Source organism: Rana temporaria, chromosome 12 (genome assembly GCF_905171775.1).
Source record: "Rana temporaria chromosome 12, aRanTem1.1, whole genome shotgun sequence".
NCBI lineage: Eukaryota > Metazoa > Chordata > Amphibia > Anura > Ranidae > Rana > Rana temporaria.
In genome coordinates, this window is record NC_053500.1 from 9,872,094 (window position 1) to 9,899,512 (window position 27,419).

The following is a 27,419-nucleotide window of genomic DNA, read 5'->3' on the forward strand; positions in this document are numbered from 1 at the left end:
GTCTGAATTTCCGACAACAAATGTTCGATGTGAGCTTGTTGTCGGAAAATCCGACCGTGTGTAGGCTCCATCAGACAAGTGTTTGAGAGCCGGTTCTCAATGTTTCCGACAAGTTCTTGTCGGAAATTCCGTGTGTAGGCAATTCCAACGCAAAAAAATTCCACGCATGCCTCGGAATCGAGAAGAAGAGCCGCACTGGCTATTGAACTTCATTTTTCTCGGCTCGTCGTACGTCTTGTACGTCACCGCTTTTTTTTGGCGGTCGGAATTTCCGACAACATTTGTGTGACCGTGTGTGTATGCAAGACAAGTTTGAGCCAACATCCGTCGGAAAATGCATCCACGGTTTAGTTGTCGGAACGTCCTGATTGTGTGTACGCGGCATAAGAGGGGAATCCAGTGATGACACGTTCCGATTGTGTGTACGCGGCATAAGAGGGGAATCCAGTGATGACGCCTTTAACGTATGTTGTGGGATACACAGGCTTCTAAAAGGAAGTCTCACCAATGGAGACTCGGCGCGATTATGATTCACGTCCGTGAGGGAAAGGGGAGGAACTGTCAAGGGCTACTCCAAAATGTTGCCCTACGACACCAATAGTGTTGAGGACTAATCTATGATCCGTTCCGAAACGGGAATCTATTTCTTCTTCAGGTTTTGATTGTAGAAAAAGTTACTTCAATTTTCTTTATAAGGTTTACAAAGAAACGTCGCTGTAAAAAGAAAGCCCTCTTCTGGTAGAACCTTTTTTCGAGAGAAGAGGAGGCACTCAGATTAAAGTAAAGTCTTTCATGGCCCCCCGGCATTTTAATTCCACATGTGAGATCTCTTGTGGGTGATTTGTGGAAGGTACCGGGCAATTAAGTGAGATTTAGTGTACACAGCAACCAGTGTTGGTCTGTAGTGTAAACGTAGACCCTACTGGTAGCTGGAAAGAATGCGGTCCTACCAAAATTATGTCACCGCCAGGCACATGCAAGAGGGAATTCCGCTCGGGGAAAAAAAACACCTATTAATAATAGTTTAGGGCTTTTGGCTATTGGGCAGAGTCTGACTGCCAGTCCTTCTTCCCACTCACTTTCTGAAGGAGGTCCAAAAGTTATCTGGAAGATATGACTGTGATCCTGGGACTCGCCCAACAAGGAGATCCCCGGCACCCCGCAGACCCTCTTCCATGAGCAAATCCCTGAAGACCAAACACAGTGAGTCATTTTCCCGTCTCGATACACAAACAGGAGACCCTGTGGTTTCTTATTAGAAGATCAGACCATAGATTTCACGGAGGCATTTAAATGCAATGCCACTTGTGATATGGGAAATAGACTTTAAAGCAGCAATTTGTTTTACCATAGAGGGACCTTCGAATGACCGTTCTGGTCTTAGGGAGCCTCTGCTAAAAGTGTCTACACCTCATGATACATTAGTGTGATGGTCAGTAAGAAGAATGCTCCTTATATTTATGGTCATTGGGAAGAATTACCCCACCTTACAGATCGCTAAAAAGACCAATAGTGTCAGTGGGAACTTATCTGAAATTGCTTATTGCTCAAGGAACCCTTAGCAACCTCTGGGGGAACCCTTGTTGAGAAACCCTGCTTTAACCACTTGCTTGCTGGGCACATATACCCCCCTCCTGCCCAGGTGAAATTTCAGCTTCCGGCGCTGCGCCGCTTTAACTGACAATTGCGCGGTCGTGCGACGTGGCTCCCAAACAAAATTGACGTGCTTTTTTCCCAACAAGTACAGCTTTCTTTTGGTGGTATTTGATCACCTCTTCTGTTTTTATTTTTTGCGTTATAAACAAAAAAAAGCGTAAATTTGGGAAAAAAAATCAATCTTTTTAACTTGTTATAATAAATAGCCCAATTTTTTTTTAAAAAACATTTTTTTTTCTCAGTCTAGGCCGATGCGATTTATTTTATTTTTTTTACCAAAAATATGTATAATACGTAATAAGCGAATGGCAAAAGTTATAGGGCCAGATTCACGTAGAATCGCGGCGGCAAAACGTATCCTAGATACGTTACACCGCCGCAATTTTTCATCACAAGTGCCTGATTCACCAAGCACTTGCGATGAAAACTACGCCGGCGGCCTCCGGCGCAAGGCGGGCCCATTAAAATGGGCGCGTGCCATTTAAATTAGGCACGCTCCCGCGCCGGACCTACTGCGCATGCTCCATTTCTTAACTCCCACCGTGCTTTGCGCGCCGTGACGTAATTTTTTTGAACGGCGACGCGCGTAGCGTACTTCCGTATTCCCGGACGGCTTACGCAAACGACGTTAAATTTTGAATTTCGACGCGGGAACGACGGCCATACTTTAGACAGCAATACACTTGCTGACTGAAGTTAGGGCACCAAAAAAAACGACTAACTTTGCGACGGGAAACTAGACTAGCGGCGACGTAGCGAACGCGAAAAACCGTTGTGGATCCGCCGTAACTCCTAATTTGCATACCCGACGTTGGTTTACGACGCAAACTCCCCCCAGCGGCGGCCGCGGTACTGCATCCTAAGATCCGACAGTGTAAAACAATTACACCTGTCGGATCTTAGGGATATCTATGCGTAACTGATTCTATGAATCAGCCGCATAGATAGAAACAGAGATACGACGGCATATCAGGAGAAACGCCGTTGTATCTCATTTGTGAATCTGGCCCATAGCGCCTACAAAATAGGAGACAGAATTATATTTTTTTATTTTTTTACTAGTTATGGCGGCGAATCTGCTTTTTTTATCGGCACTGCGACATTACGGCGGACACATCGGACACTTTTGACACATTTTTGGCACCATTCACATTTATACTGCGATCAGAGCTATAAATATGCACTGATTACTGTATAAATGTGACTGGCATTGAAGGGGTTAACACTAGGGGGCAGGGAAGGGGTTAAATGTGTGCCCTGCATAGTGTTTCTAACTGTGTGTGGAGGGGACTGACTGGGGGAGGTGACCGATCTGTGTCCCTATGTAGAAGAGACACAGATCGGTCTCCTCTCTCCCTGACAGGATGCTGTCTCTGTGTAAAACGGCAATGAGAAATGATCTCATATGTTTACATATGAGATCATCTCTCATTGGCCGCACAGATCGCCTACCGAACGGCCACTCCGATTGGCTGTTCACGGCGATCTGTGATTGGCTGCGGAAAAGGGCGGACGTCAGTTGACGTCCACTTGGATTTTCAGGTCCGCGCTGTAGCGGTCATTCGGCTATAGCGTGGGCCTCAGGTGGTTAATGTATGACAGTGGTGTAACCAGGTGTCTCAAACTGGCGGCCCTCCAGCTGTTGCAGAACTACAAGTCCCATCATGCCTCTGCCTGTGGGAGTCATGCTTGGTAACTGTCAGCCTTGCAATGCCTCATAAGACTTGTAGTTTTGCAACAGCTGGGGGGCCGTTTGAGACCCCTGGGGTAAACCTACTAAGTTAACCACTTAAGTGCCGGAAGGATTTGCCCCCTTAATGACCAGGCCGTTTTTTGAGATACAGCGCTGCGTCACTTTAACTGACAATTGCACGGTCATAAGACGTGGCTCCCAAACAAAATTGACGTCCTTTTTTTTCCACACAAATAGAGTTTTCTTTTGGTGGTATTTGATTATCTCTGTGATTTTTTTTTTTTTTTGCGCTATAAACAAAAAACAATATTTTTTACTTTTTGCTATAATAAATATCCCAAAAAATAAATGTCTTCATCAGTTTAGGCCAATATATATTCTTCTACATATTTTTGGTAAAAAAAAATGCAATAAGCGTATATTGATTGGTTTGCGCAAAAGTTATAGCGTCTACAAAATAGGGGATAGTTTTATGTCACTTTTATTATTATTTTTTACTAGTAATGGCGACGATCAGCAATTTTTTTTTTTTTTTAGCGTAGCAGGACTGCGATATTGCGGCGGACAGACCGGACGCTTTTTTGGGACCATGTGACATTTATACAGCGATCGGAGCTAAAACTAGCCACTGATTACTGTATAAATGTCACTGGCACTGAAGGGGTTAACACTAGAGGGCGATCAAGGGGTTAAATGTGTTCCCTCATGTGTGTTCTAACTGTGTGTGGGGGATGGGACTGCCTGGAGGAGGAGACCGATCGCTGTTCCTTTAGGAGCAGCAGATCTGCCTCTCCTCCCGTGACAGAACGAAAATCTGTCTGTTTACATTGACCGATCTCCGTTCTGTCTCTGTCAGGAGCGATCGCGGGTGGCTGGCGGGCATCACGGCCGTGCGCATTGCCTCTGGCGTTGCGCTCCCCCTACAGCTCCTAAAGCGGGCTGATGTACAAGAACGGCGATTCGCCCAGGGGAGCCCACCTGGTCTTTAATAGGTTAAAGTGGTTATAAAGGCAGAAGGTGCGTTCTATGCATTAAGATAAAAAGCTTAAAAGTGACCACATTTTGGTCACAGGACAGTGTGAAAATAAAAAGTAAAATTAAATAAGAAAAAATTATTAATAATTTAAAACGCCCCGTTCCGTCGAGCTCGCGCCCAGAAGCGACCGCATACGCGAGCAGCACCCGCATATGAAAACAGTATTAAAACCACACGTGCGAGGTATCGCCGCGATCTTTAGAGCGAGAGCAATAATTCTAGCCCTCCTCTGTAACTCAAAACATGCAACCTGTAGAATTTTTTAAACGTCGCCTATGGAGATTTTAAAGGGTAAAAGTTTGTCGCCATTCCACGAGCGGGCGCAATTTTGAAGCGTGACATGTTGGGTATCAATTTACTCGGCGTAACATTATCTTTTAAAAAAAAAAAAAAAATGGGCTAACTTTACTGGGCCGGATTCAAGTAGATTTGCGCATTTATTACAGAGGCGCAGGGCAACGATTTTGCCCTGCGCCCCCGCAATTTTTTTGCGCTGCCCTCGATTCACGGAGCAGAAGCTCCGTAAATTGCGCGCGCATTTTAAATGATCCCGTAGGGGGGCGGGAATCATTTAAATTAGGCGCGTTCCCGCGCCAAGCGTAGAGCGCATGCTCCGTCGGAAAACTTTCCCGACGTGCATTGCGGCAAATGACGTCGCAAGGACGTCATTTGCTTCAAAGTGAACGTGAATGGCGTCCAGCGGCTTTCACGATTCACTTACGCAAATTACGTAAATTTTAAATTTCGCAATGCGGGAACGACGGGTATACGTAACATTGGCTGCCCCTGCTAATAGGGGCAGCCTTACGCAAAAACCGCCGTACGGAAACAACGTAAATTGCGTACGCAGGGCTCGCACAACGTTGTGAATCGGTGTTAGTATGCAATTTGCATACTATACGTTGAGCACAACGGGAACGCCACCTAGCGGCCATCGCAAGAATGCAGCCTAAGATTTGTGGGCATAAGAGCCTTATGCCACGCATATCTTAGGCTGCAGTCGGCGTAACGAGGTTCCGGAATCAGGAGCACTTGTTACGCCGGGGCAAGTAAGCAATTGCGCTGTGTAACCTATGGTTACACAGGCGCAATTGCTTCTTGAATCCACCCCACTGTTTTCTTATTTTTTTTTATTCAAATGTTTTATTTTTCTCCAAAAAAAGTACGCTTGTAAGACTGCTGTAGAAAGTATTGCAAACGACCGCCATTTTATTCTCTAGGGTGTTAGAAAAAATATATATTTAATGTTTGGGGGTTCTATGTAATTTTCTAGCAAAAAAAAAAAATAATTTTAACTTGTAAACACCAAATCTCAGAAAGAGGCTCGGCCCTTAAGTGTTTACGTTTTGCTTTATGTTCGTTGATCGCAGGACTTTTTTTTATCTTTTTGATCTTTTTTTTGCCAGTTTTAGTATAACTATGACTATAGAGTATTTTCCTATTCTTATACTCGCAGCTTCCTGGCTTTGTGTTGGATCAAAAGCAGCCAAATCAAACCAGAGCTTTCTTTAATACAGTAAAGAATTGTAGGTACATATGAATAAGTCATTTCACGGCGTCCTGCCAAGAACACCTCACACACAAACTATCCGGACTATATCAGGAATGCAGAAGAAAATAGTGCAGCATTTTAAAGACGTTTGGGCATGTTTTATAGACTTACCCAACATTTTATACCCAACATCAGGTGCCACAACAAATACATAGGTGGCATAGCTACACTATATTACCAAAAGTATTGGGACGCTTGCCTTTACACGCACATGAACTTTAATGACATCCCAGTCTTATAGCCAGATTCAGAGAGAGTTACGCCAGCGTATCAGTAGATACGCCGTCGTAACTCTGAATCTAAGCCGTCGTAAATTTAAGTGTATTCTCAAATTGAGATACACTTAAATCTAGCTAAGATACGACCGCGGGCGCCGTCGTATCTTGGCTGTCTATTTAGGGGACTTTGATAGGGACTCTGGCGTAAGGTAGGTCTACTGGAAGTCCTGATGCAAAGTGGTCTTTGAGGGGGACTCTGGTGTAAGGGGGGCTGATATAGGGAGGCTGATGTAAAGGGGAATCAAATGGGCACCCTGATGTAAGAAGGGACTCTAATGGGGATCCCGACATCTCTTATGGAGACCCAGATGTGAGAGGGTGACTCTGATGTCAGGGGGTCTGACGAGAAGGGGGTCATATATGTAAAAAGGACTTTGATAGTAAGGTAGGACTCTACTGGGGACACTGATGTAAGGGGGATTCTGATGTAAAGGGGGGTCTCTGATGGGGACTCTGATATAAAGAGGATTGATATAGGGAACCTGATATAAAAAGAAATCTAAACCCTAGTGGGGATTTTGACTTTAAAGGGACCTTGATGGGGATCCTGACGTAAGGTAAGTCTACTGGGGACCCTGATGTAAGGGGGATTCTGATGTAAAGGGGGTCTCTGATGGGCAATCTGGTGTAAGGGGGGCTGATATAGGGAACCTTATGTAAAAGAGAATCTAATTGGCACCCTAATGTAAGAAGGGACTGTGATGGGGATCCTGACATAAAGGGGTCTCTTATGAAGACTCGGATGTAAGAGGGTGACTCTGGATGTCAGAGGGACTCTGATGGGGTCCCTGACATAAGGGGCAACCTTGATGTAATGGGGGACTCTAATGTAAGGGGTACCCTGTTGGGGATTCTGACGAGAAGGGGACCCAGATGTAAAGGGTACTTTGCTAGGAACTCTGACGTAAGGCAGGTCTACTGGAAGCCCTGATGCAAAGTGGTCTTTGAGGGGGACTCTGGTGTAAGGGGGGCTGATATAGGGAAGCTGATGTAAAGGGGAATCAAATGGGCACCCTGATGTAAGAAGGGACTCTAATGGGGATCCCGACATCTCTTATGGAGACCCAGATGTGAAGGGGTGACTCTGATGTCAGGGGGACTCTAAAGGGGTCCTGTGTGGGATTCTGACGAGAAGGGGTCATATATGTAAAAAGGACTTTGATAGGGACTCTGACGTAAGGTAGGACTCTACTGGGGGCACTGATGTAAGGGGGATTCTGATGTAAAGGGGGGTCTCTGATCAGGGCCGTCTTAATAGCATCATGGGCCCCTGGGCAAAGTTATGCTCTGGGGCCCCTACAATGGAGACAGTGCATGTAAACAGAAATCAAGTAGGTAGAAGGTAGGGGATATCTAGGGTGTAGAGGGGTCAGAGTGCTGGGGGATAACTGGGATGTAGAGGGGCAGCCTGGGCTGCCCCAATTTTGGGGAAGCCCGGGCTCAAGGACCAGCTGCTTTGGGGAAAGGGCAGGGGCCCCCCATGCAGGGGAAAGGGCAGGGGCCCCCCATGCAGCTGGGGCCCCCGGGCAGTGCCCAGGTGTGCCCTTTCATTAAGACAGCCCTGTCTCTGATGGGGACTCTGATATAAAGAGGATTGATATAGGGAACCTTATATAAAAAGAAATCTAAACCCTAGTGGGGATTTTGACTTAAAGGGGACCGTGATAGGGATCCTGACGTAAGGTAAGTTTACTGGGGGCCCTGATGTAAAGTGGACTTTGATGGAGACTCTGGTGTAAGGGGGGCTGATATAGGGGACCTGATGTAAAAGGGAATCTAATGGGCACCCTGATGTAAAGTGGACTTTGATGGAGACTCTGGTGTAAGGGGAGGCTGATATAGGGGACCTGATGTAAAAGGGAATCTAATGGGAACCCTGATGTACGGGGGGGCTGATATAGGGGACCTGATGTAAAAGGGAATCTAATGGGCACCCTGTTGTAAGGGGGGGCTGTGATGGGATTTTTTTTTCGGCTCACTAATAATAAGAAGATACAAACTGAAAAGTTTGGTGACTCCTGATCTAGAGGACTGTCATGTGAATGTAAAGTCCGGCATTACCATGGCAGGTGAATGAGATCCGATTTGGGTAAAGTGTTCTTGTATTGCAGATTATTGGCTAGGGGGAAATGCACTTTGCACAGTAAACTTTGCCTTTCTATATCCACCGCTATCTGTAGGACAGCAAGGCCTTTATGCAATGCAGTAACAAAAACACTTCCCTTCCTTGACCTTCTTTGTAGCGGGGTAAGGAGTTTACACAAGCACAGATGTGTACACTTGGTTCATGTAATGTGACAGATTGGCCCTAAAGACCTCATACAAAGCACCACAGAGCGAGGTCACATCAGGCCACACTATAGATCCGCAGCGCTCTGGCACGCCGCTGGTATTCACCGCTACGCCATTCTCCAACAAAACATGTTTAAAGAGAAGCTGCGAGTCTTATAAATGACAACCAATCTAATGTGAGGGGCCATTCCTCACATGACATCGATCAATGGTCCTCAGTCATCAACCTGTCAGTGCTAATAATACCCCCCCCACCCAGAGCCGCCACCAATCAGATGTATAGGATTCAGGGTCAGTGCTATGAATTCCTGAGCCAACCATACATTTTACATTTTACATTTTACATTCAGTTTTGCACATTATTCTTTTTACAAACAACTCTGTAGTACAGGGGGCTCCAAACTTCCCAAACAAAACCTTGTGGATGGCCTTCCCAGAAGAGCTGAAGCTGTTATAGGTGCGAAGGGTGGGGGCCAACTCAATATTGATGGGATGCTATTCCTCCCACTAATATTAATGATGGGGTACTATTCCCCCCACTAATATTAATGATGGGGTACTATTCCGCCCACTAATATTAATAATGGGGTACTATTCCCCCCACTAATATTAATGATGGGGTACTATTCCCCCCACTAATATTAATGATGGGGTACTATTCCTCCCACTAATATTAATGATGGGGTACTATTCCCCCCACTAATATTAATGATGGGGTACTATTCCCCCCACTAATATTAATGATGGGGTACTATTCCCCCCACTAATATTAATGATGGGGTACTATTCCCCCCACTAATATTAATAATGGGCTACTATTCCTCCCACTAATATTAATGATGGGGTACTATTCCGCCCACTAATATTAATGATGGCGTACTATTCCTCCCACTAATATTAAAGATGGGACACTAATCCTCCCACTAATATTAATGATGGGGTACTATTCCTCCCACTAATATTAATGATGGGGTACTATTCCTCCCACTAATATTAATGATGGGGTACTACTATTCCTTCCACTGATACCAGTGATGGGGTACTATTCCTCCCAGTAATACTAATGATGGGGTACTATTTCTCCCATTGATACCAGTGATGGGGTACTATTCCTCCCACTGATACCAATGATGGGGTACTATTCCTCCCAGTAATACCAATGATGGGGTACTATTCCTCCCGGTAATACCAATGATGAGGTACTATTCCTCCCACTAATACCAATGATTGGGTACTATTCCTTCCAGTAATACCAATGATGGGGTACTATTCCTCCCAGTAATACCAACGATGGGGTACTATTCCTTCCAGTAATACCAATGATGGGGTACTATTCCTCCCACTGATAAAAGAATGATGGGGTACTATTCCTCCCAGTAATACCACTGATAGGGTACTATTCCTCCCAGTAATACCACTGATAGGGTACTATTCCTCCCACTAATACCAATGATTGGGTACTATTCCTTCCAGTAATACCAATGATGGGGTACTATTCCTCCCAGTAATACCAATGATGGGGTACTATTCCTCCCAGTAATACCAATGATGGAGTACTATTTCTCCCAGTAATACCAATGATGGGGTACCATTCCTCCCAGTGATAACATGATGGGGGTACTATTCCTCCCAGTGATACCAATGAAGGGGTACTATTCCTCCCAGTAATACCAATGATGGAGTACTATTCCTTCCAGCGATACCAATGATGGGGTACCATTCCTCCCAGTGATACCATGATGGGGTACTATTCCTCCCAGTAATACCAATGACGGGGTACTATTCCTCCCAGTAATACCAATGACAGAGTACTATTCCTCCCAGTGATGCATATGAAGGGGTACTATTCCTCCCAGTGATACCAATGATGGGTTACGATTCCTCCCAGTATTACCAATGATGGAGTACTATTCTTCCCAGTAATACCAATGATGGTGTACTATTCCTCCCAGTAATAATAATGATGGGGTACTATTCCTCCCAGTAATACCAATGATGAGGTACTATTCTTCCCAGTAATATCAATGAAGGGGCACTATTCTTAAATAGAGGAAGTGCTGTAGTACCCTGGATCAATACTATTCTTCCCTCCAACTGACCACATGCACTGTCCATCAACCATGAGGCAATGTTTATTCTCACAGATCCTAGGCCCAGGACATTTTCTACCCCTAGTGGCCACAATCCGACCCCCCTAAAGTCTGAAGGGCAGTAATCTGTCCCTTTGTTTTAACTGTTTCTCTAGACAAAATGATCATTTGCTCCTTGCAACGGGGGGCGGCGTTCCACTGCAAGGGTAGTGTTGAAATTTTGAGCATGCAACAATTTTTATCAACTCCCAATTTAAAGTCCTAAACTGGCTGCAAGAGAAAAACCAGAGAGCCACACGTGGTCCAAGAAGTAGGGTTGCCACCTCGAACCCGAACACATATGAATTACACAGGTTCTGAGGCCAATTTAATGCAGATAAGGCACCAAGTGAGTATAATTACCCCCTTTAATCAGCCACAGAACCTGTATAATTAATATGTGTTCGCGTTTAAAGGGATGAGGTGGCAACCCTACCAAGCAGTGGCGGCTGGTGCTCAAAATTTTTGGGGGGGCGCAAACGAAAAAGAAAAAAATTGCAGCCTCACTGTGCCCATCAAACGCAGCCACTGTGCCATCAATTGTCACCACTGTGCCATGCCATCAAACGCAGCCACTGTGCCAGCAATTGTCACCACTGTGCCATGCCATCAAATGCAGCCACTGTGCCATCAAACGCAGCCACTGTGCCATCAATTGTCACCACTGTGCCATGCCATCAAACGCAGCCACTGTGCCAGCAATTGTCACCACTGTGCCATGCCATCAAATGCAGCCACTGTGCCATCAAACGCAGCCACTGTGCCATGCCATCAAACGCAGCCACTGTGCCATGCCATCAAACGCAGCCACTGTGCCATGCCATCAAACTCAGCCACTGTGCCATGCCATCAAACTCAGCCACTGTGCCATGCCATCAAACGCAGCCACTGTGCCATGCCATCAAACTCAGCCACTGTGCCATGCCATCAAACGCAGCCACTGTGCCATGCCATCAAACGCAGCCACTGTGCCATGCCATCAAACGCAGCCACTGTACCAAGTCTACCAAGAAGCCCTGTTTTTTTAACATCTGATCTTCTACCGACCAGAAGAAACTTGCTTATATCAACGTGGCACTTGGCTCAGACACAGGAAGGGGCCACAGACTTTCTAGACACACCGCAGCCCTTTCCGAAGCTGATGGGATATAAAACAGATGAGGATAGGTCCTGAAAGTGGCTAGAGAATGGACAACGTTGGGCAAATTACTGGTAGACACCAGTGACAGGGGTCAGCTCATTAATTCCCAACAGCTCCTGGAATTTGTCTACAACTCTACAGTCTAGGCAATCGATCATTAAATCCTTCTTCACCGGGAGAGCTGTCTTTATTAGGATGAGCAGATATAAGAGATGGATTCATGGAACGAACACTTTTGTGAAGTTATAAAAAAAAAAAAAAGGCAGGAAGCCGTTGGGAGTACAACCTGCCACATAAGTGAAAAATGGCCGACGCTTACACCACTTTAAAACGCATTATTCTTACCCCTTAAAATGTCAAGATAAAGGCACCATCAATATCGGTTCATTTTTATCACAATGACCTTCCCTTCTCCACTCTTCTAATGTGGCCGAAGAAAAAATAAATAAAAAATACCCGAAACAGCTGTAAAAACACAATGCGAAAAAAAAAAATATATAAAGGAACTGGACGTGGATACATAACGTAGACGTAGACAGCGGAGGATTTCAAGAGATAGAAAAACAATTCTATGATAAAAGAAAGCTCTGAAATATGACTTTTATATCATTTAGATAGAAATGGAGCCGGCGGAACAGCTGATACTTATTACAGGAAAAGGACAGGAGCCCCTAAGTTACAGGAACTCGCTAACAGTCAGTTGACAAGACTGGAGTCATATTTATTCAATATTAGTAAGTCATGTGCTTTAACTTAAGACTTTGAATATTTTTAGCTTATGTTTATTGCCAAGAGAGCGTGGTAACCAAAAAGCCAAGGATTGCCAGAAGGCGCTTAACTGGCTTATTCAATGAGGCGGTGCAAAAAAAAAAAAAATGACGGAGGACGTGCAGCGGGCGATGGCAACCGAAGGGAGAACTGAATTCGGATTAGGTCCCTGCACTAGGCACTCTACCTTAAAGCCGAGCTCCAGACAGAAATGACACTTGGTGCTCTGGATTGAGACACACTATAATTTCATTATGGGGCGCATCAGCATTATGACTGCCCTCAAAAGGGACGGTTGTATCTGTAAGATTAGATGTCCAGCGCATCCCCTCCCCCTTAGATGTCAAGAGCCACCCCACCATCAGAAGTTGAACCCCCCACTCTCCCTTACATCACAGTGCACCCTCCTTACCTTATACTGCTGTTTGGTGAAGTAGCTGGATGCATTGCTTGAAAGCAGAAAGTAAGGGTCTGGAGGAGGGCTGGAGCTCTCCTGCAGCTGCAGGAGGCGGCGCGAGGGCCACATGAAATGGCCTGGGGGCCTTCTGTTTGATACCTGTGCTAAAGAAGCATATGCTTTGTTCCTGTTTGCTTTTACTAAGGGAAGTGATGGATTTGCTTTTACTAAGGGAAGGAACAGAACTGAGGCTGTCAATGACAGGCTGTGTGCTGGAGCTCCCTCCCTTGTCACCTTCTTTCTCTCTGTGCCAGGAAAACTTGTCGGAAGTGACTCATGCTGATGGCCTGAGGAACGAGGCAGGGGATAGAAATGACGCTTGGAGCTCTGGATTGAGACACACTATAGAAGGGTATGCTTTGTTCCTATTTGCTTTTACTAAGGGAAGTGATGGATTTTATTCCTTGCTTTGCAGGGACACAGAATCCATCACTTCCTCACAAGACAGAATGGGCTTGTCAGGTTCCAGTAGACTTCAACAAAATGGTGACCCTGCGATTATGGCCTGAAAAGGGTGAAATGCATCTGAGGAGTTCTCTACAGGTGGAGAACAGGAGCTAAAGTCATCTTTTAGGCCTCGTACACACGATAGGTTAACCAGAGGACAACGGTCTGATGGACCGTTTTCATCGGTCAAAACCGATCGTGTGTGGGCCCCATAGGTTATTTAACCATTTTTTAAAAAAAAGCCAACTTGCTTTAAGTTTAACCGATGGATTCCTAACCGATAGGTCAAAACCGATTGTTACTAGGCACGACCATCGGTTAAAAATCCACGCATGCTCAGAATCAAGTCGACGCATGCTTGGAAGCATTGAACTTCGTTTTTTTCAGCACGTCGTTGTGTTTTACGTCACCGCGTTCTGACACGATCGGTTATTTAACCGATGGTGTGTGGGCGCGACGGACCATCAGTCAGCTTCATCGGTTAACCTATGACAACGGTCAATGGACTGATCGTGTGTACGAGGCTTTACCCATCTCCATTCACATTTATGCAACAGGGAGTCGGTGGACGGCCACCATTTTGGTGAAGTCTACTTGAAGCGTATTTGGAAATGTGCTTACTAAAACATTCAGATGTAGTTATTACAGTTGGGTTTTATGTTGAGAAAGACGAAGATGATCCTTAGAACTTAAAGAAAGTTGCTGTAAGGCACCCAGCATAACATTAACTAAGATCTATTGTAGCTTCTATACATTCCATAATAAGGACAATACATAACTATAAAGGGTTTCATGCTAAAGTAAGAAAAAAAAAAGAGAAAAAAGAGTCAGGTCTCTAATCCCTCACAAATCATAAATGTAATAATCCTTCCATTAGAAGGTTTCCCAACCTCCAAAATGCACTTTACTGGGTAGCCAGTCTGTTTCCTGGTCTCACTTCTCGCTGTTCGCGTCTGTCAGATATGCTTATTAAAACATGCATATCCAAGGACCAAAATCATGATTATTAGTGAAAGGCTTTTAGAAGAGGTCTGGAAAGTGTATAATGTATGTTTTGTGGTTAGAAGAGGTGAAATGAACACGGTCCCCTTATAAATTATTCAGCTCTTCATCACTTAAGTACTTTTCAATGTTGTTCATTTCGAGCGTTGAAGAGCGCAGTGCTGTCCAAGCAGAAGAAGTCGTAGATCAGAAAAATTAGACGGGGACAAAGAGTAACATTCCTTTAAACATCCAACGCATCCTCGGAGGAATTCCAAAATGTATTTAAAGGAAACTTGTACAGAGAAAAAATATGGAGGGTGCCATTGCAGATCTAATTACCTGGCTGTCTTCGGCTTCAACAACTACATTTTGGCTTTCAGGTAGAACCCATAGACAGACAAATATCTTACCCAGAACAGTGGGTAGCAGCATGGGCGTAGCATAAGGGGATGCAGGGGTCACAATTGCAACCCCACCCCTAGCACCCCTGCAGCCTCCCTGTCATATCATATGCTCCACAAAGTCCAGCTCTGATGTGCCCTGGAGCTGTATACAGTGCTGGGATGGGAAAGGAGCTCTGCCAAGTGACCTGCAAGGGGTCCCTGTCCTCTGATTCTCCAGCAGGGATCCCTGTCTTCTGATAAAAGGAGGAACTCTGGGAATTTAAAAATCATAAGCCACTTTGAGTATCTTGGCGTGCAGTGGATGTATCTGCATGCACAGTGGAAGTGGTGGGTGGCAGTGGGGGGGGGGGGTGCAGGTCAACCTTTTCATCCGGGCCCACAAGCTTCAAGCTACGCCTCTGGGTAGCAGAAGACTTGTCAGCATTTTAAATACCGTCTAATCCGCGATATCCCAAATACTTCCACCAGACTTGTATGGATGTGGGAAGAAGATCAATAACATCACATTACTCCCTATGCTTCTATGCACTGTGCATAGTAATGCATCCCAGTGTGAATCCAGCCTAAATGTGACCCCTGAGTGGCAGCTACCTATCTACAGTGCCTTAAAAAAGTAGTCGCACCTCTTGAAATTTTCCAAAATTTGTCCCTCCCCCAGCCAGCCAGCCAGCCAGCCAGCCAACCACCACCCCATCGATTGATTGATTGCCGCTACCCTCCCACACGCCCCCCCTGTCAAACGCAGCTTCGCTCATTAGCCCCTGACTCGCCAGACCCCTGCCAGCACCGCACTTGCCTTCATCCCTGCGTCTCTCTCTTTCCAAGTCCTGGTGGTCTCCACCCGGCCAATCAGGAGTCCTGAAATCCTCCCAACACGGTCTTAGGCCAATCGGGTCTCAGAACTGGCTTTCTGATTGGCCAGCAGGAGAAACAGGAAGTCAATAACAAATATCAATTTGCTAATGTCACATAAGTGGGTGGGCTTGAGGCGCAGTGCTCTGCGCCCCAAGCCCACCCTTTTTTTAAGCCATGTGCTTAAAAAAAAAACGTTGGAATCCCTGCGTTTGGCACCCTGCATGTAGATTAGGTGTCTGGAATGGATTGGGGGCAGGAGGCGCCTGTGCACCCTGCATGAGCAGCCACTGGTTGGGAGCTATGTAGTGTTCCCAAAGACAGTTTTTTTTTTTTTGTTCACCAAAGACACGTAGCAGAATACATTTTGGTCTACATTTACGATATAATTGTATGTTTTATAACAGAAAAAAAAAATATTGCTTTTTTTCAAAATTTTCCTCTTCCACTCCTCCATGATGACATCACGGAGCTGGTGGATGTTAGAGACCTTGCGCTCCTCCACCTTCCGTTTTTTAGATGCCCCACAGATATTAAAAGTACTACTGAATATATGTTTAATTCTATCAACTATTTATACTTTATTTCTTGAAAGTAGGTGTGTAAATTGGGGCAAACTTGTGGGGGGGCCCCAGTGCATTTCTTTGCCCAGGGGCCCATGATGCTATTAAGATGGCCCTGCTTATGCCGTGTACACACGGTTGGAATTTCCGACATCAAATGTTCGATGTGAGCTTGTTGTCGGGAAAATCCGACCGTGTGTAGGCTCCATCGGACATTTGCTGTCGGAATTTCCGACAACAAAAATTTGAGAGCTGGTTCTTAATTTTTCCGACAACAAAAATTTGAGAGCTGGTTCTCAAATTTTCCAACAACAAAAGTTGTTGTTGTTGGAAATTCCGACTGTGTGTACACAATTCAACGCACAAAAATTCTACACATGCTCGGAATCAATTTGACGCATGCTCGGAATCATTGAACTTCATTTTTCTCGGCTCGTCGTAGTGTTGTACGTCACCACGTTCTTGACGTCCGCAATTTCTGACAACATTTGTGTGACCGTGTGTATGCAAGACAAGTTTGAGCCAACATCCATCTGAAAAAAATCCACGGTTTTGTTGTCGGAATGTCCGATCGTCTGTACGCGGCACTAAGGAGTATGAGCTGCACCTCAATACGTTTTTGTTCTTGGGTTTAAATATCCTTTAAATCTCGGAATTTTTGACAGCATTACGTTGGAGCTTCATGTGTTTCAGAGAACTTTGCTGAGGTCACTTTGTGCATACTTCGCGCGTTCTGTAACCCCTCCCTCTTTTACATAACCATACAATGCCCAATTCAGCATTTTTCTGTAGAAAATACGGTGATGTATACATGATAAACCCCCCCCCCCCCCCCCCATTGGTAGTTATCAGCAGCTTAGGCAATAGCTCTGGAATCCTCCGCTCGCTGCCAAAAACCCATGAGTGAGTCATTTCATTCTCAAGATTTTCATTTTTCCTTTACGTCCAGTGAAATGAATTATTGTGCCCGTCGAAAATAGAGCCTGCATTTTTCACCGCTACCCTTCTTTTCCGACCATGTTGTGAGCTTCGCGAGGAGAAAACACTGCGCTTATTCAACGCTTAACCAAACAAGAGACATGAAAGGTCCATTCTAAAGACCAAGTTGGTGCTGTTTTTGGAGGGGTTTGAAACCTCACAGAAACCATTACCACAGAAATCATTACTGCAGTCAAGTAGAGGGGCCTACTTTTTTCATTTTATATAATTAGGCAGGTATAAATATTACGAGTGAATTCATTAACGGCTCCATCCAGGTGTGCGGAAATTCACATCTAGGTGAGAAATGAGTTTTCCTGCACCTCAGATCGCTTCGAACCTTATTTATGGAAGAGGAACTGTAAAAACATTGAGCTGCTTAACGCTGAACTTGCTTTGGCTATCAACATGCACTATATGCAGGGCCATCTTAACCACTTAAGACCCGGACCTTTAGGCAGCTAAAGGACCTGGCCAGTTTTTGCGATTCGGCACTGCGTCGCTTTAACAGACAATTGCGCGGTCGTGCGACGTGGCTCCCAAACAAAATTGGCGTCCTTTTTCCCCCACAAATAGAGCTTTCTTTTGGTGGTAGTTGATCACCTCTGCGGTTTTTATTTTTTGCGCTATAAACAAAAATAGAGACAATTTTGAAAAAAATGCAATATTTTTTACTTTTTGCTATAATAAATATCCCCCAAAAACATATATACAATTTTTTTTCCCCTCAGTTTAGGCCGATACGTATTCTTCTACATATTTTTGGTAAAAAAATATCGCAATAAGCATTTATCGATTGGTTTGCGCAAAATTTATAGCGTTTACAAAAAGTTTTGTTATTTTTTTTTTTTTTAACCATTAAGGCGGCGATCAGCGTTTTTTTTCGTGACTGCGACATTATTGCGGACACTTCGGCCAATTTTGACACATTTTTGGGACCATTGTCATTTTCACAGCAAAAAATGCATTTAAATTGCATTGTTTATCGTGAAAATGACAGTTGCAGTTTGGGAGTTAACCACAGGGGGCGCTGTAGGAGTTAGGGTTCACCTAGTGTGTGTTTACAACTGTAGGGGGGTGTGGCTGTAGGTCTGACATCATCGATCGAGTCTCCCTATAAAAGTGATCACTCGATCGATGCAGCCGCCACAGTGAAGCACGGGGAAGCCGTGTTTACATACGGCTCTCCCCGTTCTTCAGCTCCGGGGAGCGATCGCAAGGGGGCGGCTAGAAACGAATAGCTGCGCCCTCGTCCCGGATCGCTCCTGAAGCCACGGGAACCGCCGCATGTACCGGGGGGGGGGGGTACGCCAATGTGCCTGTCCGTGCCATTCTGCCGACGTATATGTACATGCGGCGGTCCGGAAGTGGTTAAAGCTGAACTTGCTTTGGCTATCAACACGCACTATATGCAGGGCCATCTTATTGTGAGGGCACTGCCCAGGGGCCTCAGGTACATGGGGGGCCCCACAATAATCTTGCATTACATCATGCTTGCCAACTGTCCCGGATTTGCTGGGACAGTCACGCTTTTTACTAAACTGTCCCGATTATGGTCATGTCCCAGGAAGCATCCCATTCAGGTAGAATGTTGGCTGAGAAGACGTATCCCAATTCATCCCAACGGTGTTGAGTAGGGTTGAGGTCAGGGTTCTGTGTAGGTGACTCATGGTTCTTCACCAGGGGTGGACTGACCATTGAGTCACTTGGGCACTGCCCGAGGGCCCCATGCCACTAGGGGGACCCATCAGGGTTGCCAGGCTCAGTAAAACCAGGGACAGTATGTAAAAATCTATGGGCCAGATTTTCGTACATTCCGGCGTAGCGTAAGCTATTTACACTACGCCGCCGCAACTTACTGGATCAAGTGCCGTATTCTCCAAGCACTTGCTCTGTAATTTGCGGCGGCGTAGTGTAAATGGCCCGGCGTATCCCAGCGTAATTCAAAGGGGGCGGCTTGTATTTAAATTAAGCACGCCCCCGTGCCGAACGAATTGCTCATGCGCCGGCCTTAAACGTAGGCCACTGCGCATGCTCCGTAGTACGCCGCAAATACATTGGTTGCGACGTGAACGTAATTAACGCGCAGACCTATTCGCGACGAGTTACGTAAACGACGGAAAAACCCGACGGCCATACTTAACATGGCATACGGCGGACAGACGTAAGGTTACCCCTCATATAGCAAGGGTAACCTTACGCTTACAGAAACGACGTAAACTACGGCGAAGCGGCGCAAAAACGTTCGGGTATCGGCTCATTTGCATATCCGACGCTGAAATGGAACGTAAACGCCACCTAGCGGCCAGCGTAGTATTGCATTTAGGATCCGACGGTGTAAGTGACTTACACCAGTGGGATCCTAGCCTAATTCCGGCGTATCTTGTTTTGAGAATACAAAACAATGATACGCCAGCGGGATTTTCGAATTACGCCGGTGTATCTATAGATACACCGGCGTAATTCTTTTGAGAATCTGGCCCTATGTTTTTTTTTTTTTAGATCTGTCCTTGATATTTCCGAAACCGACATGCTTTTGATGTAAAAATCCCGAGATTTTAGCTGCCCCGCCTCTGCACTGCCTCCTGGCGTGGTGGCCATCTGTAAGCCCGGGGGGCCCCATAATCTTCTATTGCCCGGGGGCCCCATGAGTTGTCAGTCCGCCGCTGTTCTTCACACCATACTGGTCAAACCGTGTCTTTATGGAGCTGGCTTTAAGGCAGAAATTGCCCCATGTCTGATAGGATGATAGCGTTACCCATCATCTTCCCAGACATTGTTATCTGGGGAACTTCCGCTCGGATCGAATCGGTGGGGTAGCTGCTCGCCCCGAAAGAAAATTATACAAATATGATTGGGGGGGGGGGGGAGAGTGACAGTTGGGAGAAGTTCCCCTTTAACCACTTGACTACTGGGCACTTTCACCCCCTTCCTGCCCAGGCCAATTTTCAGCTGAAGCTCTTTCGCACTTTGAATGACAATTGCGCAGTCATGTCACAATGTACCCATATGACATTTTTATAATTTTTTTCACATAAATAGAACTTTCTTTTGGAGGTATTTAATCACCACTGGATTTTTTTTTTTGCTAAATAAATAAAAAAAGACCGAAAATGTTGTTAAAAAAATAATAATAATTGACTGCACTGATGAGGAGGGACTGACAGGCGGCACTGGTGGGCACAGATTGGCAGCAATGATAGGCTGCACTGATGAGGATGGCACTGGTGGGCACTGATGGGCAGCACTAATGATGGGCACCGACAGCCAGCACTGGTGGGCACAGATTGGCAGCACTGAAAGGCACTGATAAGGAGGCACTGAAGGTCACTGATAAGTGGCACTGATGAGGAAGCAAAAATGTATATGGAAGAACCGGGACGGCCGCACTCCAAAAATAAAAATGTGTTCCTTTTAATAAAAACTGGTCACAACATGGAAATATCACAGCAAAAAATCAGGAAAAGAGCATTTCACACTCTCATACAGTGCTTATAGGAAGCACTGACAGGCAGCACTGGTGAGCACAGATTGGCAGCACTGATGGGCACAGATTGGCGGCACTGATGGGCACTGACCGCCAGCACTGGTGGGCACAGAATGGCAGCACTGATAGGCGGAACTGATGGGCACTGACAGCCAGCACTGGTGGGCACAGATTGGCAGCACTAATGTTCACTAACAGGCAGCACTGGTGGTCACAGATATCCTCTCCATGTGAGGAAAGGAATGCCGATACCTGGCTTGTGTTTACATCGTGATCAGCTGTGACCGGACACAGCTGATCACAGGGTAAAGGGCCGCTGTGATTGGCCCTTTACCCCGATCTGTGATCAGATGTGTCCCAAGGACACAGCAATCACTCAGCGCGCTGCCCCCTCCTCATATGACGCCCTCACATAACTGGCCGACTGTGCTGTAGCCTTCATTCGGCTATAGCGTGGTCTGGAAGTGTTTAATTTCTTTTCTCAGACATTTAGGCCTCACATTGGTGCTGAGATCCAAATAGATGCCGTAGATACCAAAAGACCAGCTGTGTCTGGTGGACGCAACTGCAAGCCCCAGGGGCGGCACACAGTGTTGCACGAGCACTGCACTGTACGGGAACGTCACGGTGCCCGGGGGAAGCCGCCCGCCACTGTTGGCGGTTGGCAAGTGGTTAAAACAGATGGAAACCCTAAGGTTTCGTTCACACTAGTGCGAGTCGCACAGAATCGCACGACCAAAGAAATCACATTGTTTTCAATGGTGCCCATTCACAACAAGGCAACTCGGCACGGAGCGATTTTAGAAAAGGTTGCTCTGCTACCTTGGTGCGATTCCATCAGAGAATATGCAAAACACATCCAGGTTGCATCGCATAATCGCAATGAAAATCTGATCAAAATCAGATCACATCGGCGTGAACTGAGCCTAAATGAGCGTCTTTAAAGCAGAACTAAACGTACTTTAACAAAAAAAAATCACCAGAAGTCGAGTTATTTTGGCAGAAGGGAAGATTTTCTCAGGCTCCTGGTGACTTTGTGTTTTCTGTGTACACTGCGTCATACAGTGCGCATCCCGCCTCTGTTCCTAACGTGCTGAGAATAACGTTTTTGTGCCAGAGACAATAGAACTTCTGCAGGCGCACACAGGCCTTGCAAAGACGTGCAAAGTCTCTGTAGCAGAAAACCTTTTTTCCTGACTTCTGGTGTAGATTTGGTGGGCGTGTACACTGCAAGGGGCGAGCCACCGGCGGCGGCGCGGACTCACGCCCAATACCCTGGAAGTGCAGGATCACGTTTATATATATATATATATATATACGTGATCCTGCGCAGTAAAACTACTATATTGTGGTCATGAAGTGGTTAATTTTATTTTATTTTTTTCAAACTTTATTGGAGTGTCAAAGTGACACAAGTAGAGCTGGGAGGGGTGTTTGAAGCCACTTCCTGTCTACACGCACTCCAGAAATCTGAGGTCCGGTTCCTGAATGGTGACAACAGCAAGCCATGTCTGTGTAACGTGTGTTGTAGCGCTCACTTGCAATCTCCATTGGACGCTTGTGTCACATGGTGACAACGCAGGAACGCCATTTTTAGGCAAAAAGATTGCAGCGGACACAGTTTCCTGTGTGAATGGGCCCCAAAATGTTTTTACTGACAGGGTTTCTGTATGTGTGAATGAGGTTGACCTCCAGTCGTCGTGACAACCACTGACAAGAGTCAGTGTGATGGTTTCGTACCATGGTGTACAACAGGCCGTGGTTACCAAGGAAACCACCCCTAAACCCCCCCCCCCAAACCAGGAAGGCCGGTCCCTTAAATGTAACATTAATGTGATTAATGGTAATAAGAAATATGTCCATTTATTTTTCTATACATACAACGAACGGGGAGATGCCACCTCACAGCTCCCGCCATTCCCTCACATCCGACTTCTTTGAGGTAAAAAAAGTCTTCCCGCCCAAAAGCTGAGGGAACTGTGGAGCGAGACAGGCCGGGAGCACAAGACCCGACCCATGTGATGGCCCGCGGACCAATCGGCTGCCAGGAAGGAAGGTGCGCACACCCTAAAAGAGACCCGGCTGAGGCGGCCTGAGGTAAATGTGTCATGGTCCCTGTTTGGATAGTAAGGCTGCATTCACACCTCCGCGACAAGTAACGCCGCGTACGCGGCGTATTTTGCCGCGAATAGTGTAACTTTTTTTTTTTTTTTACAAATCCTTCCCATTGCTTTGTATGGCCGAACGCCAATGCCGCCTGAAAAAAAGGGTCCGGGACTTTTTTTCAGGCGGCAGGCGTACAGCGTCTATGAGATGTGAACCATCTCATAGACAGCAATGGGAATTCTCCCCTCCAGCGGCACGAGAGTCCGGCCTCGGGCGTTTTGTCGCAGAGGTGTGAATGGGGCCTTAAACATTTTTTTCTGCCAGTAAATCCCTTATACAGCCCACTTCCTGTTTTTCTTGTCTGGTCATTAGCCTAGGCTTATGACATCATGCACAGCTCTCTCCCTCACTCTGGTGAGGGTTTGCCAGGAAGGGAGGGGGGTGAGTCATAAGAGGGCCAATGAGAGCTGCAGAGCTGGAGGTGTGCCTCTGTGTAAATCCAGGAAGTGAACAGGCAGCAGCTTCAGCTGCCCACAGTTAAAATGGCTGCAGCCAGACTCCGTGGAGGGAGATTACTGCAGCACATTTGGCAAGTACAGAATCACAGTATAAATAAAATAATATGCAAAAGTGGTTGGAGGGAAGCTTCAGAATGGCAAAGATGTTTTTTTTACAAATTATGTGAGCGGACTGCAGTTCCTCTTTAAGGGCCGGTTCACACCACATGAAGTGCATTTTTTTCTGCATCAAAAACGCACGGAAAGTACATATTGGCCTAAACTAAAAAGGATTTGTTTTTATATTTATTATAGCAAAAAGTAAAAAATATTGTTTTTTTTTAAAAAATTGGCGCTTTCTTTTGTTTATGGCACAAAAAATAAAGACCGCAGAGGCGATTTTTTTTTTTTTTTTTAACCAAAAATATGTAGAGGAATACATATTGGTCTAAACTGATGAAGACTATTTTTTTATATTTTTATTATAGCAAAAAGTAAAAAATATTGTTTTTTTTTTTTTCAAAAATTGTCGCTCTCTTTTTCTTTACAGTGCAAAAAATAAAAACCGCAGAGGTGATCAAATACCACCAAAAGAAAGCTCTATTTGTGGGAAAAAAATAACATTGGTTTTGTTTGGGCACATCATCGCACGACCGCGCAATTGTCAGTTAAAGTGACGCAAATAATGGCCTGGGTCATTAAGGGGGCAAATCCTTAAGTGGTTAAAAAAAACAGTAATCAGTGGCTATTTTTAGCTCTGATCGCTGTGTAAATGTCAATGGTCCCCAAAAAGTGTCCGATGTGTCCGCCGCAATGTCACAGTCCTGCTGAAAATCGCAGATCACCGCCATTGCTACTAAAAAAAAATAAAAAAATTATAATAAAAATGCCATAAACCTATCCCCTATTTTCTAGTCGGTCCCATCCCCCCCCCACAGTTAGAACACACTGAGGGAAAACACTTAACCCCTTGAGCACCCCCTAGTGTTAACCCCTTCCCTGCCAGTGACATTTATACAAAAAAGTGAGCATTTACAATCTCTTTAATTATTAATAGTGTTATTCTTCTCCAGTAGCACTAATGGTATTCCTATTAGTATCTTATTTGTGTTTTGGGGTTGTGTTTGCCCCCATGATGGTACTTATTATGGGGGCTGTTGGGGTTGCGTTTGCCCCCATGATGGTACTTATTATGGGGGGGCTGTTGGGGTTGCGTTTGCCCCCATCATGGTACTTATTATGGGGGGGCTGTTGGGGTTGCGTTTGCCCCCATAATGGTACTTATTATGGGGGCTGTTGGGGTTGCGTTTGCCCCATGATGGTACTTATTATGGGGGGCTGTTGGGGTTGTGTTTGCCCCCATCATGGTACTTATTATGGGGGGCTGTTGGGGTTGCGTTTGCCCCCATGATGGTACTTTTTATGGGGGGGCTGTTGGGGTTGCGTTTGCCCCCATGATGGTACTTATTATGGGGGGGCTGTTGGGGTTGCGTTTGCCCCCATGATGGTACTTATTATAGGGGGGCTATTGGGATTGCGTTTGCCCCCATGATGGTACTTATTATGGGGGGGCTGTTGGGGTTGCCTTTGCCCCCATGATGGTACTTATTATAGGGGGCTGTTGGGGTTGCGTTTGCCCCCATGATGGTACTTATTATGGGGGGCTGTTGGGGTTGCCTTTGCCCCCATGATGGTACTTATTATAGGGGGCTGTTGGGGTTGCGTTTGCCCCCATGATGGTACTTATTATGGGGGGGCTGTTGGGGTTGCGTTTGTCCCCATGATGGTACTTATTATGGGGGGGCTGTTGGGGTTGCGTTTGTCCCCATGATGGTACTTATTATGGGGGGGCTGTTGGGGTTGTGTTTGCCCCATCATGGTACTTATTATGGGGGCTGTTGGGGTTGTGTTTGCCCCCATGATGGTACTTATGGGGGGCTGTTGGGGTTGTGTTTGCCCCCATGATGGTACTTATGGGGGGCTGTTGGGGTTGTGTTTGCCCCCATGATGGTACTTATTATGGGGGGCTGTTGGGGTTGCGTTTGCCCCCATGATGGTACTTATGGGGGGCTGTTGGGGTTGTGTTTGCCCCCATGATGGTACTTATTATGGGGGGCTGTTGGGGTTGCGTTTGCCCCCATGATGGTACTTTTTATGGGGGGGGCTGTTGGGGTTGCCTTTGCCCCATGATAGTACTTATTATGGGGGGGCTGTTGGGGTTGTGTTTGCCCCATGATGGTACTTATTATGGGGGGCTGTTGGGGTTGCGTTTGCCCCCATGATGGTACTTATTATGGGGGGCTGTTGGGGTTGTGTTTGCCCCCATGATGGTACTTATGGGGGGCTGTTGGGGTTGCGTTTGCCCCCATGATAATACTTATTATGGGGGACTGTTGGGGTTGCGTTTGCCCCCATGATGGTACTTATTATGGGGGGACTGTTTTTCTTGTAAGACGTGTTCCAGCAGTGGAGGAGTTAATCTCAGCTTCTTGCAGCCAGCAGCAGACATCCAATATTTCAGACACTGAGAGGCCTGAGTGTCTGCGGCAATTTCTATTGTGATGAACCATTGAAATGCCTAATTACAGCAAATTACGGGAGGATCTTAGGAGGATTAACAGAGTGTTCTTAACTTCCACTTTTCTCAGAAGTTTGGTCCCTATTCCGATCAATATCGGCTTCCATTGCTTTTAAATAACAGCCCAGAGCCACAGCTCTATTGATCTGTGGTGTTATTTTCTCAGCTTTAGCTCTGCATCGCTGATTTATGGTTATAGGCAAGAAATTGGGACTGTTTTGTATATTATTTCTGGAGTTCAGGGGTTGGTAATGTCTGGCGCACTTTGTAAATTAGCAATGGTCTGTTTAAATTATAAATATCAAAACACACTTCCTGTAAACTTGGGCGGCTTAAAACGTAACTCCATCCAAAACTATATATATATATTAAAGATGAATGTAACTCCATCTAAAACAATTTTTTTTAAATGTAAAAAAAAAAAAAAAGATGAATGTAATTCTATCCAAAACTATTTTTTTTAAATGCAAAAAAAAAAAGATGAATGTAACTCCATCCAAAACATTTTTTTTAAATGTAAAAAAAAAAAAAAGATGAATGTAATTCTATCCAAAACTATTTTTTTTAAATGTAAAAAAAAAAAGATGAATGTAACTCCATCCAAAACAATTTTTTTTTTAAATGTAAAAAAAAAAAATGAATGTAATTCCATCCAAAACAATTTTTTTTTAATGTAAAAAAAAAGATGAATTTAACTCCATCCAAAACAATTTTTTTTAATGAAAAAAAAAAGCATATGAATCCATCCAAAACCATTTCATTTTTTTTCTTTTTTACATAAAAAAATACATAGTTTTGGATGGAGTTACATTCATCTTTTTTTTTTTTTCTTTACATTTAAAAAAAAAAAATGTTTTGAAAGGAGTTACTTTTTTTTAATGTAAAAAAAAAAGAAAAAAAATGTAACTCCATCCAAAACCTTTAAAAAAAAAAAAAATGAATGTAAATCCATGCAAAACTTTTTTTATTTAATTTTTATTTTTTATGGTTATAGACAATAAATTTGGACTGTTCTGTATATTATTTCTGGAGTTCAGGGGTTGGTAATGTCTGGCGCACTTTGTAAATTAGCAATGGTCTGTTTAAATTATAAATATCAAAACACACTTCCTGTAAACTTGGGCGGCTTAAAACGTAACTCCATCCAAAACTTTTATATATATATATATATATATATATATATATATATATATATATATATATATATATATATATATATACAAAAAAAGATGAAAAAATGTAAAAAAAAAAGATGAATGTAATTCCATCCAAAACTATTTTTTTTGTGTGTTAAAAAAAAAAGATGAATGTAACTCTATCCAAAACAATTTTTTTTAAATGTAAAAAAAAAAAGATGAATGTAACTATTATTTGTTTTAATGAAAAAAAAAGAAGCATATGAATCCATCCAAAACTATTTCATTTTTTTTCTTTTTTACATAAAAAAAATACATAGTTTTGGATGGAGTTACATTCATCTTTTTTTTCTCCTTTACATTTAAAAAAAAAAGGTTTTGGATG

General features: G+C 44.8%; 1 protein-coding gene across 1 annotated transcript in view; it reads left to right on the top strand.

The window, feature by feature from the left end:
• The window catches only part of NFATC2 (nuclear factor of activated T cells 2), a 162,511-nt gene that overhangs the window by 2,859 nt on the left and 132,233 nt on the right, over nucleotides 1–27,419 (top strand). The window lies entirely within an intron of this gene.